The 19,373-nt window shown below is 36.5% G+C and overlaps 1 long non-coding RNA gene across 3 annotated transcripts; it reads left to right on the top strand.

The window, feature by feature from the left end:
• Positions 1-15,728: 15,728 nt before the first annotated feature.
• On the top strand, positions 15,729-18,533 carry LOC137490782 (uncharacterized). Of its 3 annotated transcripts, none has more exons than XR_015481378.1 (7): positions 15,729-15,769; positions 16,328-16,400; positions 17,353-17,410; positions 17,500-17,593; positions 17,717-17,875; positions 17,971-18,066; positions 18,241-18,533. It is a non-coding gene; the product is annotated as an uncharacterized LOC137490782 (long non-coding RNA). The 3 variants fall into 3 exon arrangements; XR_015481379.1 differs by having other exon boundaries at positions 16,328-16,438; XR_015481377.1 differs by lacking the exon at positions 16,328-16,400.
• Positions 18,534-19,373: the final 840 nt, after the last annotated feature.

Here is a 19,373-nt window from a genome sequence, read left to right as displayed (position 1 = left end):
GGCTCCTAAAGCTAGCAATATAAGTGTGTGTATGTGTATGTGTGTTCGTGACAGCTTCATAGGGTGTTGTTTGATGATTTTTAACCTTGTGGGGACATTATTTTGGTTTCTGTGAGGAAAATGACTTATATAATTAGCTGTACAAGTGTTTGTGTGTGTGTGTGTGTGTATGTGCCTGTTTGTATGTGTGTCTGTGTCTGTATATGTCTGTGTGTTTGTTTGTATGTGTGTGTAGGGAATGTACAGATGTCTGTTCTCCAGCTGTTGGAGGGCTTCATGAGTCTCTGTGTCCTCCAGAGCAGCTGCTCTCTCTCTCTTTCTCTCTCTCTGCTCATCTTTATTCCTGCTGTCTGTGTCTGTCAGTGTCACACACTCACAGGAAACACATCACACATTCATGCTTCCCGTCAAAACACAGCCAAGCTAATTTATGATCAATCACTCCTGCTGGAAACGGGAATCGTTCATGTGTGTTTGTGTTTGTAGAGGACACAGACGGCATTCTGTCATGTTTCAGAAGAATGCATGTTTCAATCATGCAACAACATCCTGTGAAGCTGACACACACCTAATGGCAGCTAGAGATGCGAATAACGTTAAATTTACTGTCCTGTCCCATAGACGCTGCATTAATGATGCTCTAATGATGCTGGATGAACAAGGAGGAGACACAACTGCTGGTTAAGTAAAACAATAAGTATTTATTAAACAGAGAACGTCAAACGATGAATATAGGAAATGTAATGTAAACTTAATTTTAAATAATTACATAAGGAAGGAACATAATATTGTATGTGTTTGTGTGCGCTTTATATTTCTTACATTGTAGGGACCAAACATCGCAAGTACAGTAAAGCAAACATGTATGTTTCGACCTTGTGGGGACATTTCTGTTTGGTTCTCATGAGGAAAGTGGCTCATAAATCCCATAGATTTAGGTATTTTGAAAATATAAAAGCGCAGATTGTTTCCCGTGAGGGTTTGGTTTAGGGATTGTGTGTCCTGAAATGTGTGTGTGTGATATTATTGGAGTGCATTTCGTGTCTGTATTTGTTTCCCTACACACAATAACAGGTTACATCTTTCACACTGCATGCGGTTACAGTCTGCCAGGCCATTCCAGTTGTGGTGTGTCTGCTTTGGTTGCATGCCTGTGCGTGTCTGCATGTGTTTGACATCATGTTCGCTGTCCATGGTGCTGAAAGACAACAGATCGGGCCAGTTGTGACTACTAGGGTTCAAATTGTTGACGTTATTAGTTGCTAGTGCATGAAAATGAATGCAACTAATAATAATTATGTTAACTAGTCACCTAAGCAAGCAAATTAATTGGAGCAGAACCAGTTAAAAAAAAACATCAGGAAAAAAACTGGATATGTTAATATTTTATGAACCAGCTGTTAACAGCCAGGGATACCATGAGGCCATGAATATTTCAAAGAAAAATCAATGTTTTGTTGTCGTATCTCCATTTCTCAAATTCTCTCATGAGCAATAATGAAGGCGTATTGTTGTTTTATTAGTGACAAGGCATTGTGAATTGTTAGCATTGCTTCGTTTAAATGAGTTGAAAAGAGTCAGTTCCTATTGTCTCAGTTATATTCTGTCTATTTATTTATTTGTTTGTTTGTTTGTGTTGGTCTAAGAGTATTCACGCTTAATCCTATCCAAAATAACAGTTTGTTTTGACATATGACTGTATAGCACAACTTTTTTTGCATAGATATTTACATTTATATTTAATGTGTATCATATACTGTATGACCTCACAAAAGTATGTTTGCTGTTTGTTCAACTTGTATTAAAAAAAAGCTGAAACAACACAGTTCTGGAGTTTCTGTGAGGACAACCTAACTGTTTTATGTTCAATTTATGTAAATGTGAAAATTTGAAAAAAATAAAAAAATAAAAAAATAATAAACAAACTCAATACCTTCATATTTTCCCAACAAAAATTAATTCTGTCAAAGGAAACTTTTGTTTAGAATGTGATTATTGGCAATTGATTTTTGGCCAACACTACTCTACTACTACTATTATTTTGGTCACCAAACATATTTCGAAATTGAAAATAAATTGAATTGAAAATTGATAATACAATTAAATTGACACAAAATCTTGCAAAATAAATTTCAACCTACGAGACTTGCTTCTTTTGATTTTTCCTCTTTTAAATTTGTATTTAATATTTATTTTTTTCTATAACATTCATTTTGGATGTACTAGTTTTGGATTTTGGTTATTGTAAGTTATTTTGTTAGATTAGATATTACAAAGCTTCCTAATTAAAATATGAATTAAAAAGGTAGAATTGTGAGGGTCTACTTATATATGCTCATATATATATATATATATATATATATATATATATATATATATATATATATATATATATATATATATATATATATATATATATATATATCGCGTCTCACAGTACAACGATGCTACATAATTTAATCATAAACAAAAACAAAACATAAGAGTTATTTAAAATTATTATAAGATACTCAACTATATATAATGAAATATTCATGAGATAAAGTGAAACTGCAGTTAAAGTCAGGCTGATTTGGTTCAAAGGGGCACTTTTTTGTTAGATGGCTCACCGGTCAGGTATACATCTGCGTTAAAATATCAAGGTGAACTATATAAATCGGTATAAATACAGCACTACAGCATACAAAAGAGACAGATTATCTGATCTGCCAACATGTCTCTGAAACTTCGGGAGACCGGGGTGGGGTTGATGTGTGAGGTCTCTGAATAACACAGTTGAGAACCTGGATAGGATGCAGCGGGTTTTGGGCTGCCACTGCGATTGGGCAACCTTGGGGTGTTTACAGACTGTACCAAAGAGGTGGGTGGGTGAAATTATGGGAGTTTTCTGGAAGAAATAAAAAACAGGATGGTAGTAGAAGATTGGTTTGGAATAGGGGATACTCCCATTAAAAACAGGAATGTTGGCAGGTATGCTTACCAGTTTAATAATGATTTGATCTGCTATGGTTAGAAATCAGACTATAATAAGCTTCTAAGCGTAAGGGCTTATTATGCGGATCTGTCGCCATCTTGTGGATAGAAAACGTCAACCGTCTTTGCTCTACACTATGGCAGGCTAATGGCCGCCAACGAGCTCTCTCAGAAATTATAAAATTTCAAAATAGGCACTATTCTTACAAATAAACTGCATAGTTGCAATCTAAACAACTATATTCTCGACAAAAAAAGCCTCAAATGTATATTTGGTTGTCTAACAGCAGTAATATTTGTCAAACTGTAGTGTCTGCTTGTTGCTGACTGTATGCGGGCGGAGTAATACACAAAGGGTAAAGAGGCAGTACAGGTGCTGATGTTACTTAAATATATCACAGCTATCAGCCAATCAGAATCAAGATCCAGACAGAACTGTTGTATATGTATGTATTTATATATATATATATATATATATATATATATATATATATATATATGTATATGTATATATATATATATATATAAATCGGTATAAATACAGCACTACAGCATACAAAAGAGACAGATTATCTTACCTGCCAACATGTCTCTGAAACTTCGGGAGACCAGCGTGGGGTTGATGTGTGAGGTCTCTGAATAACACAGTTGAAAACCGGGATAGGATGAAGCTGGTTTTGGGCTGCCGCTGCGATCGGCAACCTGGGGGTGTTTACAGACTGTACCAAAGAGGTGGGTGGGTGAAATTATGAGAGTTTTCAGTAAGAAATAAAAAACAGGATGGTAGTAGAAGATTGGTTTGGAATACAGGATACTCCCATTAAAAACAGGAATGTTGGCAGGGATGCTTACCAGTTTAATAATGATTTGATCTGCTATGGTTAGAAATCAGACTGTGATAAGCTTCCAAGCGTAAGGGCTTATTATGCGGATCTGTCGCCATCTTGTGGATAGAAAACGTCAACCGTCTTTGCTCTACACTATGGCAGGCTAATGGCCGCCAACGAGCTCTCTCAGAAATTATAAATATTTAAAAATAGCCACTATTCTTGCAAATAAACTGCATAGTTGCAATCTAAACAACTATATTCTCGACAAAAAAAGCCTCAAATGTATATTTGGTTGTCTAACAGCAGTAATATTTGTTAAACTGTAGTGTCTGCTTGTTGCTGACTGTGTTTGGGCGGAGTAATACACAAAAGGTAAAGAGGCGGTGCGGATGCTGATGTTACTTAAATATATTACAGCTATCAGCCAATCAGATTCAAGATCCAGACAGAACTGTTGTATAAATATATATATATGTATATGTATATGTATATGTATAAATCGGTATAAATACAGCACTACAGCATACAAAAGAGACAGATTATCTTCCCTGCCAACATGTCTCTGAAACTTGGGGAGACCGGGGTGGGGTTGAGGTGTGAGGTCTCTAGATATACACAGTTGAGAACCGGGATAGGATGTAGCGGGTTTTAGGTGGCCGCTGCGATCGGCAGCCTGGGGGTGTTTACAGACTGTACCAAAGAGGGGGGTGGGTGAAATTATGGTAGTTTTCCAGAAGAAATAAAAAAACAGGATGGTAGAACGAGATTGGTCTGATATACGGGATACTCCCATGAAAAAAACTGGAATGTTGGCAGGTGTGCTTACCAGTTTAATAATGATTTGATCTGCTATGGTTAGAAATCAGACTGTGATAAGCTTCTAAGTGTAAGGGCTTATTATGCGGTTGTCACCGCATAGTTGCAATCTAAACAACTATATTCTCGACGAAAAAAGCCTCAAATGTAAATTTTGTTGTCTAACAGCAGTAATATTTGTCAAACTGTAGTGTCTGCTTGTTGCTGGCTGTATGTGGGCGGAGTAATACACAAAGGGTAAAGAGGCGGTACGGATGCTGATATTACTTAAATATATCACAGCTATCAGCCAATCAGATTCAAGATCCAGACAGAACTGTTGTATATACATACAGGCCCGTATCTGCCAGGTGCAATAGCATGTTGCCAATAGTTAAACTTAACAACATGGAGGAACTGTGTGAAACTCAACACAGTTTTAAATTTTTTTTACGATGTAAGGTCAGTGAGTTGAACAACCCCATAACTCAAAATCTACTATCTTGAAGTCTGATTCTGTTACTTCAATATCTTCAGAAGACAGCAGTCAAGTTCATCAAGTTAAAACTCAGGCCTGAAGATATGTGTCCGGCGTCCAGCTGACCTTACTACTATATTGCTTTTGACATCACATTTTTGAGGTTTCATTGAAGAGATCAATTAGATTCTCAATAGCTCCAGTGGGCCGATAGCTCTTAATGTACATGAATGAATGAGAGCGTTTGGAGAGCACAGAGAGCCTTTAGCACACACTGGGAGTAAATTGAATTTGATGAGTTGTGAGCCTGAAGTGCTTTATCGGCATCTAAACACACAAGTGACTGGCTGGCTTATGACGAATGGACAGAGATAAATCTGAGTTCTAGAAACTGAGAGCGGCCCTAAAAATGTGAAACCACTGAAGTGTACTTCTACCGTATGTAGTGATATTGTAATGTGTGTTAAAAATGAATTATAGAATAACATTTAATGGACGGAAACACGTTTTCAAGCTGACTTTTAAATGAAGTAATTTTAATACACTGTAAAAAAAATGCAGGGTTCCACACAATTCCTTCATGTTGCCCCAACACAAATCGATTAAGTTTGCTTAGTTGTTTTTACAAATTTAAATTGATTGAACATAAAACAATTATGCTGTCCCTAAAAAATCTCAAGAATTGCTTTGAGTCAGCTCAGTTTGAAAATAAAGTAGTTTTAAAAGAGTATTTTTTGAGTTGTTTTGTTCGCATATCTTTTACCTAAGTTTGCTAATTGATTAATATTTTTCTTTTGTTTATTCTGTATTACTAAAAGTCTTTATTCTACTTTTATCTTACATTCCATATTGTCATTAAGACACACATTTTTGACTCTAAGTGAAATAACATTTATATCAACAGTATATCAGATTTGAAAAGCAGACGTGGAAAGCAGATTTCAGGATTTGGCCATTTAAGTAGGCTGGATATGGACTTGGATGCCCAAAATAGCAGAGATAAAGCTAAAATTAACTTGCTGTATTTTATTATTATTATTATTATTTTTTTTTTTGCTGTATACAAATATTTATTGATTGTTTATTTTATCTAAGGTCTATAAGCTTAGAATAACTGTTAAACCCTCCTGAGACCCGAAGAATATTTTTTCTTTTTTTTTCTGTGATTTCCTGCATCCTTTGGGTTAAAAAAATCTAAAATTTAGAGTTTTTGCATTTTGTTTTTAATTTTAACTGTACAGCATTTCCAGTGTAGTGGACCACAGAACCATTTTAGTTCAAAACAACATATTGAACATAAAACAAATATGCTGTCCCTAAAAAATCTCAAGTATTGCTTTGATTCAGCTCTTTTTGAAAATAAAGTAGTTTTAAAAGAATATTTTTTGAGTTGTTTTGTTGACATTTCTTTTACTTAAATTTGCTAAATGATGAATATTTTCTTTAGTTTATTCTGTATTACTAAAAGTCTTTACCCTGCTTTTATCTTTCATTGCAGATTTTCATCAAGTGAAATAACATTTATATCAACAGTATATATTAGATTTGAAAAGCAGCCGTGGAAAGCAGATTTCAGGATTTGGCCATTTAAGGAGGCTGGATATGGACTTGGATGCCCAAAATAGCAGAGATAAAGCTAAAATAACTTGCTGTAACTTTTTTTTTTGCTGTATACAAATATTTATTGATTGTTTATTTTATATAAGGTCTATAAACTTAGAATAACTGTTATACCCTCCTGAGACCCGAAGAATATTTTTTCTTTTTTTTTCTGTGATTTCCTGCATCCTTTGGGTTAAAAAAATCTACAATTTAGAGTTTTACATTTTGTTTTTAATTTTAATTTTACAGCATTTTCAGTGTAGTGGACCACAGAACCATTTCAGCTCTTTTTGAAAATAAAGTAGTTTTAAAATAATATTTTTTGAGTTGTTTTGTTTGCATTTCTTTTACCTAAATTTGCTAAATGATGAATATTTTCTTTAGTTTATTCTGTATTACTAAAAGTCTTTACTCTGCTTTTATCTTTTATTCCATATTGTCATTAAGACACACATTTTTGACTCTAAGTGAAATAACATTTATATCAACAGTATATATCAGATTTGAAAAGCAGACGTGGAAAGCAGATTTCAGGATTTGGCCATTTAAGTAGGCTGGATATGGACTTGGATGCCCAAAATAGCAGAGATAAAGCTAAAATTAACTTGCTGTATTTTTTTGCTGTATAAAAATATTTATTGATTGTTTATTTTATCTAAGGTCTATAAGCTTAGAATAACGGTAAACCCTCCTGAGACCCGAAGAATATTTTTTCTTTTTTTTTCTGTGATTTCCTGCATCCTTTGGGTTAAAAAAAACTACAATTTAGAGTTTTTACATTTTGTTTTTAATTTTAACTGTACAGCATTTCCAGTGTAGTGGACCACGGGACCATTTTAGTTCAAAACGACATATTAAAAATCAAACAATTATGCTGTCCCTAAAAAATCTCAAGTATTGCTTTGATTCAGCTCTTTTTGAAAATAAAGTAGTTTTAAAAGAATATTTTTTGAGTTGTTTTGTTTGCATATCTTTTACTTAAATTTGCTAAATGATGAATATTTTTCTTTAGTTTATTCTGTATTACTAAAAGTCTTTACCCTGCTTTTATCTTTCATTCCATATTGTCATTAAGACACACATTTTTGACTCTGAGTGAAATAACATTTATATCAACAGTATATATCAGATTTGAAAAGCAGACTGGGAAAGCAGATTTCAGGATTTTAGCCATTTAAGTAGGCTGGATTTGGACTCGGATGCCCAAAATAGCAGAGATAAAGCTAAAATTAACTTGCTGTATTTTTTGCTGTATACAAATATTTATTGATAGTTCATTTTAGCTAACGTCTATTAACTAAGATTAACTGTTATATACTGTAAATTTAGAAATGAGCAACAATTAGGATTAATAAACACATATTTGACAATGCTTTCAGTAATAAAGTGCAACTCTTTTTGAACATAGTAGAAAAGAACATATACTATAAAAGTTAATGGTTACAGATTTCCAACATTCTTCAACGTATCTTCTTTGGCATTCAACAGAAGAAGTAAACTTTTTATGAACAAGTGATGGGTGTAAATGATGAGCAAATGTTCAGTTTTAGAAGTCATAAATTTTATGTTTTATGGGCACAAAAAACTTATCTTTAAAAGTAAAAATCAATGTTTAAACATACATAATTTATCTCTGATTTTGTTTTATTTATTTATTCATTCATTTTCTTGTCGGCTTAGTCCCTTTATTAATCCGGTGTCGCCACAGTGGAATGAACCACCAACTTATCCAGCAAGTTTTTACACAGCAGATGCCCTTTCAGCCGCAACCCATCTCTGGGAAACATCCATACGCACATTCACACACACACACTCATGCACTATGGACAATTTAGCCTACCTAATTCACCTGTACAACATGTCTTTGGACTGTGGGGGAAACCGGAGCACCCGGAGGAAACCCACGCGAAGGCAGGGAGAACATGCAAACTCCACACAGAAACACCAACTGAGCCGAGGTTCGACCCAGCGACCTTCTTGCTGCGAGGTGACAGCACTACCTACTGCGCCACTGACTCGCCTGTTTTATTTATTTTTTTATTTAATTTATATGTTTTTTTATTCATTTTTTATTTTAATTTATATATTTCTTTCAAATCTAATATGCATATTGTAACCCCATATCTGTATCTTTCCTAACGTTCGTTTATTGTTAATCTTTACATGTAGTCTACTTACTATCTAGTGCACTAGCAGCAGTCTACCCTCGATTTCTCTCCAGATAACTTTGCCTTATACTTGTGGTATGTTCTCGAGAGGCCCTGATGTATGTTCACATATAGAGACGGTACTGACCATGGTCTAATCATCCTGATGTTATGTCCTAAATATCAAACATGTTTGGCAGCCCGATGTGTCCACGAGCAGATCAGGAGGTTTAAGATTTGATCTGTAAACACCTCACGTTACCCAATCATATATAATCTGTCTGGAACATCTGGTCCTGGACAAGATTTCTTCGTAGATTGTCAGCAAGGGTAAATCTGGATAAATCGGCTTAAAACTCCTGAGATCTGAGGGTATTAACTAATTTTAATATTAAGCTAAACCATAATGTAAAATGATACTTTTCTGTCTTCTATTTCTTGTTGATGATATACAGCACTACAAAAATGCTTTTCTTTCTTCAATTTTTTGGCCTTGTTTCTAGTCCAGAAATAAATAAAAAGAACTTAAATTATGAAGCATTTTCTAGACAAGCAAACATACCCCTGCTAAAAAAAAAAACTGCTTAAACCAGCCAGTTGGCTATCTTTAGTTGGTTGACCAGCCTGGTTTTAGCTGGTCAGGCTGGAAAATGATTAGCTAAAACTAGCTTGACCAGTCTGGTTTAAGCTGGACATAGCTGGTTTTGGCTGTGGGCTCCCAGCATGACCAGCTTAGTTTATACTTCTGCGCAGGGGCGGACTGGCCATCTGGCGATTCTGGCAAATGCCAGAGGGGCCGGACCAATTTTTAAATGTGGGCCGGTCAGTTTTTTTATTTTTTATTTGTTTTTGTTTTTAAGTGCAGACAGCTTTTATCTCTTGCTAGATGTGATATTATGATGATGATGATAAAAATAATAATAATAATAAATGTTAAGCATTTGGCCCAATCGGCAACAGCCGCCTGGTTTAAAGATGGGCCGACCCAATCCAAGGTTACCCGGACATAATCAAAATCGGGCAAGAATGTCATATTATTTCACCATCTTTACACCAAAATAAATAGTTATTGTGCGTGTCCGTGGGTGGGGTTGTGTCGGTGTGGTAATGTGGGCTGGTGTGGCAACAGTGCCAGGGCTGAATTTTTGTCTCAGTCCGCCCCTGCTTCTGCGTGACTGCGTCAAGTGACCGGCGTAAGTCACGGCGCAGCTGTGCATTTATACTTCTGCGCGCTGTCTCTGTTTGCCTGCATTAACACTTCCGCAACGCTAGTTGGCAGTGAGGTGTAAATGTTCCTCTGTGTTGAATTTCTTCGCTTCTGTTTTGCTTTTCCTGAACACTTCCTGGTTGTACAAGTGACTCAAACTCACTCATTTCGAGGCAGGAACCGGCGGACGTGCAACAACTTTAACTATGAGGTAAACACAAAACAAAACTTTCCATCCGGAGCTCCTTCACGGGACTCCACACTTGTAAACAATCGCTCGCGTCATTCGCGCGGCTCTCGGTCCCGCCCAGACTAGTCAGCGCTACTAAGCTGACCAATCACAGAGCTTGCGCTACGCGTCGTTGCGACGTGTAGTTACATTTTTTGAGAGGTGCACGTCAGCGACGCCGACGGCCATGGCGAAGGGCTATGCGTCAGCGCCGTACCATACGCCGGTGTTTGACGCAGAAGTATAAATCAGCCTTAAGACCAGGCTAAAAATGACTGGAAACCAGCTGGTGCTCTGACGATCTGTGCTACCTCATCAGAATGTTATACCGCTAGCTCAATCTATTATATTTCATCTGAAGAAACATGATTAGCACATGTTGTCAACGTCAAATGTCAATCGGAATGAACTACCACTCGAATAAACAAATTAAATATAAAACAAAAGAAATAATTTCAAAATTAAGGCAGTAGTTTAATCTGTAAAAACATTTGAAGCTGCTACGCCTTTTTCTACATCGTTCAAAAGAGTAGTAGTTAATTTCGATAGATATTTGAAGCTGACAATATGCGCTACCCTGTTTTTACATCCTTTTTTAATGTGGTAGTTCATTGTGATAGACATTTGAAGATGACAAGATGTGCTAACCCTGTTTTGGTAGATAAAATATGACAGATTAAGCTACGGCGAGGCAGTGGTGCAGTAGGTAGTGCTGTCGCCTCACAGCAAGAAGGTCGCTGAGTTGCTGGTTCGAACCTCGGCTCAGTTGGCGTTTCTGTGTGGAGTTTGCATGTTCTCCCTGCCTTCGCGTGGGTTTCCACCGGGTGCTCCAGTTTCCCCCACAGTCCAAAGACATGTGGTACAGGTGAATTGGGTAGGTTAAATTGTCCGTAGTGTATGAGTGTGTGTGTGTGGATGTTTCCCAGAGATGGGTTGCGGCTGGAAGGGCATCCGCTGCGTAAAAACTTGCTGGATAAGTTGGTGGTTCATTCTGCTGTGGCGACCCCAGATCGTCAGAACACTGTAATTATTTCTGAAAACATTTTTTTGCTGGCCGGAATTATTTCCGTTTTGCTTGCCTAAAAATGCTTTTTGATTTAAGAATTTTTAGATATTTTGACTAGAAACAAGACAAAAAATCCAAGTAAGAAAAGTGTTTTTTTTTTTTTTTTTTGCAGTAAATAAATGACTTCAACTGCTAAAGAAAGACATGTTTTCCAACTAATTTAATACTCAAAACCGTAATAAATAGAATACAAACTAATTAAATAATGTAGCTTTAACAAGCTGAAATAATGTGCTTGAGTTTCCACTTCTGACATTGTGGGCTCTATTTTGACGGTCCATGCGCAGAGCGCAAAACGCAGGGCGCAAACACTTTCAGGGCATGTCAGAACGCATTTTTGCTAATTTACGGACAGGAAAATGCGCTTTGTGCCATGGCGCACCGTCTAAAAGGGTTGAGTTTATTTTCTTAATGAGTTATAGGTGTGTTTTGAGAATAAACCAATTAGAGTCTCATCTCCCATTCCCTTTAAGAGTCAGCTGCGTCACGCCATAAGCACATTCGCTATTTACAGGACGCAAAGTAAGTCTAAGTGGAAAAACTGAGCATTTCACAAGCAAACAGTTAACAGAAAACTGTTAAACAGAGCATCTACTGCGTGAGAATGAGAGATAATGGATCTACTTTCACTTTCGCTCTTGGATAGGGAAACCTTTACGCACAGACATCAATTAGTCTATAAATAATTAATTTTGTTAAGCGCAAATATTCGTTTCAAAACTATTTCTAAATTCAGTTCTAATTTCCAGCAAACGAATAAATGAACAATAATAACAAAATGTGCTCAAAAACCTGAGTTATATCCTAAAACACATGCTGTGCCCTATATGGTCTAAAACCTGACAGGTGGGCAAATCTAAGCTTGTTTTTAATAAAACAAATATAAATATGGATATAATAAATAATTCTGCTAATAATAATAACATTATACAAAAGCAAATTGTTATGAATGAACTGAAAAAGCCTCCCGAGATGAAGAAGACATAAAAGCAGTGACTTTTCATATTTATTTAGGCTAGAAAATAATGTGTTTTGTAATATTTTAATCCTTTATATTTATATCCTATATCTATTCTTATTATATTCTATATATATCCTTAATATTTACATTTTTTCATATGTAAAGATATTTGCCTATTGCTCTCTTGTGTGTATTAAGCAGTGTGTAAGCGAGGCGCAACTCTGCGCCGGAGTTTAGACCGGGTTAGTTTTGGTCTAATGAAAAATCTATTATAGTTTCTCAAAATAGCAACGCGCCAGCGGTCCGCCTCAGAACGCCTTCCTTTTTAGAGCAGAACGCCTATTGGCGCACATATGAGCGCTAATGCATTTGCTATTTAAACAGCGTAGCGCAACGCCTCAGAACGACTCTTGCGCCAAGCTGAAACTACCAAAAGACTACTCCGCCACGTCTTGCACCACACTGCGCCGGGTGTATGATAGGGCCCTGTAAGTTGCTTGCAATCATGCTGCCAGTCCAGACGCTTCATCAGCTGCAAACAATAATTTCCGGGGTTTGATGTTATTTCTAGAGATGTTTGTACCTGCAGACGGACGGGAAAAAAAAACACTGATATTTTTCTTCTCTCATCTCTGGTGTTGTTTCGAAGAGAAAATTACACGTATAACGAGAGCAGCTCTAAATAGCTTCAATCAGAGCGTGCTGTAGGCCTGTTTTGTTAGACCAAACAGCCATCTTGTTGTTCTGTTTCGAAGTAGGCATATGGATTCCTGTCAGCTTGAAAAGTTTTGTACAGCACTGTCCTCAAAAGTAGTGCTTCTGCTGTACTCTGAGACTCAGAGGCTGTAGGAAATAGAGAACTATTGATTTTCTTCTTCTATTTTTTTGAAAGCAGATCCTCAGCATCTTAAACTGTACCGAGAGAAAGAGGCTTTCATTAATGGCCGATCTGTCAGACTCACGGCTGGATATGAAGTGTGTCATCCAGAGGTGTGGGCCGCACTGCTAATAGTCTTCTGGGATGCCAAGCGCTCAGAAAAAAAAAAAAAAGTGATGGGAGTGAAGCTAGCGGAAAGCTATGAGGCCAGAGAGCAGGAGAACGTCTGACACCCTTTTTGAGTTTGTTCATAATCTTCATTACTCTGAATAATGATGCTCATTAGATTCTCGTTACTCTTAATATTGTAATGAAACACAACTTGTCTAGACACATTGATAGCAGAAGCATGAAGCGTCAATCAGCGAACATTCAAGGCCAGTGTTGGGGGTAATGCGAGTTACGTAGTAATATTACTTTTCTAATGAACGAGTAATTCGTTACTTATTTGAAGTAATAATATTTGAGTTACTTTTTTTAAAAAATCAACGCAGGCTCATTCGGAAAACGTACCACCATATACATTTCTGGAGGTTGCAAATTACATATCCAGAGCTACTTATGGCTGCATTTCGTCTTTAAAATGAACGATACGGGGCGGTATGATGCCTTTCTTTTTCGTGCTTACCAGCTGACCGTTTACTTCCATGTTAACGGCTTTTCCGCTGTTACAAGTTTGTCCAGTAGCTTGTTGCATACGTCAGTGGACTTGTGACCTGAAGTAGAGTTGACTGTGATGTCGAGGTTTGTGTCACACTTCAATGAAGACGAAGGGACCCAAGTGCAAGTGACAGTTTATTAATACACAAAATAACAAAGAGAGACTGGGTGGCTGGAAGTCGAAGGTCATAAGTAGCAATAAACTCCGTCAACAGAGTGAATCAAAAGTTCATCAGGAAGAACCTCAATCTCCGTCAACAGAGCGTATCAAAAGTTCATCAGGGAGAACTCCAATCTCCGTCAACAGAGCGAATCAAAAATTCATCGGAGGAGAAACTTCAACTAGCACACTAACCAGCGAACTCAACAGGAAGAGCCTGACAAAGACACAGAAACAAGTGAGGACAACGAACTGACAAGGTGAGACAGGAACGCTGAACATTTATAGCCACAGTAATGCGCTACACCTGGAGCACAATAATCAGCTGAGCGGTGCTAGGTGACCGATGACCATGATCATGTGACCGCCCAGCTGATGACATGAAAACAACAACAACACTGACAGCCACGCGACTCTCACACAAACACAGAGACAAGCGCACACACACACCGCAACACAAATAAACAAATCACACCACGCAGACACATCATAGAAAAGCAGATAGATCCACAACCGTGACAGTTTGAGTTTGGCAAAGATATCTGGAAAGACAAAAAAAGCTACAAAAGTAAATACCAGAGTGAGAATGTGGTAAAATCTGAAAATTGGGTAAAAGGGCTTTTCTTTTTTTCTGGGTTGGGTTTAGGGAAGGGGTGGGCGGGTCAATTGGTGCTTTTGAAAGCACTGATGAGGGTGGGTCATTCGATCAATCAGACAGACAGTCAGTCAGTCCACAGCAGCCTGTGGTGGATTTACGTGAGAACAGCAAGCACAAATGGCACTTGTGGGAGAATTTTGAGGTCTCAAAAAGCATACAAAGCATACACAGCGGCTTCTGGAAGATTTGCAAAAACTTTGAAGATTCGAAAGACGCCGGCGCTTCCTGATGGTCAAGCGCCTCCTAACTTTAGAGCATAGTGATTGGATATTTACTCGCGGGGAGGAGTTTCCTCATCTCAGCTCATGGATTTAGAGGCACACACAGTCAATTTGAGGAGATATAAAAGGCACATCAATTATTTAAATGCAAAACCAAGAAAACCGCAATTCACAAGCGCATATTGAACCGTGGAGATCGTACTGTACGGTTCAATATTATATTGAGAACCGTGGCAACCCTAGTATATACATATATGCATCGTTTTCAAGCACTAGATTTATGCTTTTTGATACATATTTTTTTATTGATTTTAATGTATTGTTTAAATTTTAAACACCCTGACTTTGATACTCTTCGTGTAATTTCCCATATTAGCAACAAATAAATCAAAAGGCTCACACGGTAACTTAAAACATTCATTCATTCATTCGTTCATTCATTTTCTTGTCGGCTTAGTCCCTTTATTAATCGGGGGTCGCCACAGCGGAATGACCCGCCAACTTGTCCAGCAAGTTTTTTTTTTTTACACAGCGGATGCCCTTCCAGCCGCAACCCAACTCTGGGAAACATTCACACGCACTCATACACTGTAAACCCTAATGCTGTAACTAATTAATTGAGTTGAGTTCTATTAACTTAAATCATTAAAATTCGTTTATCTTAATTAACCTTGATGAGTATTTAGAACTTTTTCTTATTTTTGAGTTTGTAAAAATTTAATCTTTCAAGTAAGGTGAACAATTCTGCTGGGTTTAATCTATACAAAATGTCTCTTTAAAGTTTCATTAACTCAAATTCTGTCAGCCTAGTGATTTTGCGTCTGACGTCATCCAGGTTCACGTACGTGCTCATGCTTCATTCGTTTTTTTTTCAAGATGGCGGATCGGCCTCGCTTCACACTACAGTAAGTAAAATATTTACAAATCCAAGAAATATTAAATGTATGTTTTAATTAATATAATCACAGTAACAGTTCATTGTAATGTAGAGTAAATCAGGGTGCGTTTACATGTACATTACAGAAAACATGTTTAGCCTCACTTGTTGCTAACTAACGTTAACATTACTGTTTAAAAAGTTAGAATCAGTGCAATGTTAGCGTTAGTTGTAATGTGTTAACTCTGAATTTTAACAGAGTGTGATAAAGACAAAAATATTTAAAATCGGCAGATTACATTTTTCAAAAAAATTTAAATCTTGGCGCGAGTATGCCTTTTCTCAGCCTGTGCTGAAGTTGTCATGGAGACGTGCGCTCTCACAACCGCATGTCATGGCGCTGCGCTGAACTCCTTCCAGTCTGTGAATGTGGTATTATCTTCGCGATCTGTAGGCACTTCGGAAACGAAAGGCACAAGAAACGTAACGTTAATCATAACTCAAATGATCTCCGCCTAAACACTTAACGGTATTTTCTGATGACGCGCAAAAACGTAGTCTCAAAACTTAACTCTGTCACACGCAGCTTGTTGCTTGCTGATCCATGTATGAGGATAGCCTGACGGAGAACATTTAAGCTGCGCTCCTCACCTGAGCAGGTACAGAGCAGAGCTTCATTTTACACTACCACATTGAGGTAAAGTTGGTTTTATATTCATACATTCATTTAGTAACAACTTGTGACTCGCTCCATAAATTGTTTACCATGGTTCTTTGTCTATTCGTTCTGAAATCACATGCAAGTATGACATAAAAAACAACATTACACTAAATGCACTATTTTTTTTGACTGAACAATGTTGTACTTTGAAAGTCATTGGCTGATAATATGATTTCACCATTAAGAATATGCAAAAATTACCTTTCTGAAATTATATTATTAAGGAGAAAGTCTGAATGTGTAAATATAAAACTAACTTTACCTCAATCACCAGCACTGATCAACACTTAATATTTCCTCGCGCTTAAGACGACATCTCTGCATATCAATGATTACCTGATTAATGCGATCAGTTAAGTGAGTTTAAATGTCATTTAGGTCAAATGTATTTTAAAAGTATGATAAAAGTTTTTTTTTTTTTCAATCTATTTTTTAAAATGTCTACTCTGGAGAGAATATAAACAGCCTAAAAAACAAAGTATGCATATCTATAACACATTAATACAAAATTATGTTATTAAATAAAATAATAACAAAACAAAATATTCAAGACGTGGTAAAGAAGACAGTTTTCTGATGTCCAAATTTTGTAGCTTAAAATATATTTATATCTTAAAAATATAAATATTTTAGTCTATATATTTTTACATCATTAGACAATAAGGTAAGTTTTGTTATTTCTAGCTTTTAAAATCAGGCCTTAAATTTCTTTTTCGTCCTATTCAGTTTTAGAAATTTCAATACTGTTTAAATCTGTGTTCATCGAATTAAAGCAACTAACATGATAATCAGCTCTATTGCTAACCGTTTTGGAGGTTAACGTTAGACATCAGGCAATTGTACTACTTCCACTCTCAGCTAAATGACACTGTGACTTTGTGTACATACAGAATTGAAGGTCAGGTGTTGCTGACTACAGATAGGTTCTTAAATGGAGGCATGTGAAAGGTGGGTAAAATATTTATTTTGTACTACTATGCCTGGCATATCCAGATAAAATAAATATTACAGTGTATTTATCAATGATACTTTTGCAGCAAGGAAAGTGAAACTTCAGCTAGACCTTGAGTTCAGTTTACAACATGAAGATCCTGCTTTCAACATCTGATCAACACCTGATTTTCATCTGAGGTAAAAAATAGATAAGTAAATGAAACATAATAATAATATTAATACATTTTTTCTAGAATTGTATATTTTGTGGTGTGGGTTTGTTTTATGAAATTCTCTCTTGTTTCTTTTTGCTGTTTGCAGAGTACCAACATGTTACAAATGAGAATTTTTCCCCACAAATTCTTTGCAAAACTGGACCACCACCTATTTCATTTGATGACAATTTTAAGGCAAACAGCATCCAAAACTGGCAAGACAGCAGATACCCTGGCTAATCTTTTAAAGGTTTATGATGAGCAGGTATGTTTGGGGTCACGTGTTAAAGTATACATTAAAATATAATTTGAATTATTATTATTTTTTTAATTTTTAAAAAATTGATTCTTGATTTCCAGGAACTGAATGATGTCAGTTCATGACGGACTACTGTTATCAGAGGTCTTTTGGTCTTGCTGCGTGAGCGTGACTTAAGATTCTTTAGGAACACCATGGTAAGACTTCATTCATTCTTTTCACAATTAGGCATGTTTAATGAAAAGATGAAAGTTTTGAAAACTTTTACTTAATAACATATTTGTAATCAAGAATAGTTGATGAATCATATAATATTGGCTCAGTCATTTTGATACTGTCCTTACATTAATATCCTTGAATTATGTTTTTAGATTGATAATCCTGCTGACTGAAGATGCTTTATTGGCCCTGCATTCACTGAGGGTCTCTGTTGTCCTGAAGAATGAATTGGACACCACCCACAGCACACTTCCAGACCTTTCTTGTCTTGTATGGATTAATGTATGCTCTTCACATAATATATAGTAAAGGACTTTGAACTTGTGCAAAAAGTTTTGCTTGGCATGGATGATGGAAAATAAAAAGTCTCGTAGCATGGAAACCTTAAAGAATGAGTTGATGTAGAGCTTTTTTTTTTAACTTAATAAAGACTGTCTCTGGGGTAGTAACTTCAAAACATTTATTTACCTTTAATTGGTAAGTATGCATTTTATTATATATAGGGATAGTTTGTCCAAATGTAAAATTCTGTCATTTACTAACTCTTCACTTGTCCCAAACCTGCTTGAATTTCTTGCTTCTGTTGAACACAAAAGTTAAGTAAAGCTGACAACCTGTAACCACTGACTTTCTAATAGGAAAACAAATACTGTGGAAATCGGTGGTTACAGGTCTCAGCTTTTTTTTTTTTTTTCAACAGAAGAAAGAAACTCAAACAGGTTTGGAATAAGTAAATGACAGAATCATAGTTCAACCAAGACTGAATATATATATATATATATATATATATATTGTAACGAGCGCACACATGCCACGTCGCCCTGGTCGCTAATTCAACCCAGCTGGACCATCATCAACACAGGATCGTTCACAGCTGGACGTCATCAAGTGGAGAGGCATATAAACCAAGCCCACGCAAGGAGAAGATGAGCTTCATTCACCCAATGACTCCATGCGCTAACGCTTGTCTCTCTAGCTGCGTCCCAAATCGCATACTTATGCACTATTCTACGCCATTTTGTAGTATAAATAGTGTAAGTAGTGCGTTCACACTGAAAACTCTAAAAATAATAAGTGCACTTTAATTACCCGGATGATGCACTCATTCAGCGGCTAAAATGAAGTGTGTAATGATGGACACTTCACGCACTCAACTACCGCAGGGTTTGCTTACGTAGCGGAAGGGGCGGAGCTATCGGACGCACATGTTGAATAACTTTATTTAATTTGGATGGTGAAAGCAAAATTCTTTTACGAGAGTGATTATAGCGCCTCCCGATAGTGA

The sequence above is a fragment of the Danio rerio genome, chromosome 3 (assembly GCF_052040795.2).
Source record: "Danio rerio strain M-AB ecotype USA chromosome 3, GRCz13ab, whole genome shotgun sequence".
Lineage (NCBI taxonomy): Eukaryota > Metazoa > Chordata > Actinopteri > Cypriniformes > Danionidae > Danio > Danio rerio.
Note: the sequence above shows the minus strand (reverse complement) of the source record. Positions and strands in the feature narration are given on the sequence as shown.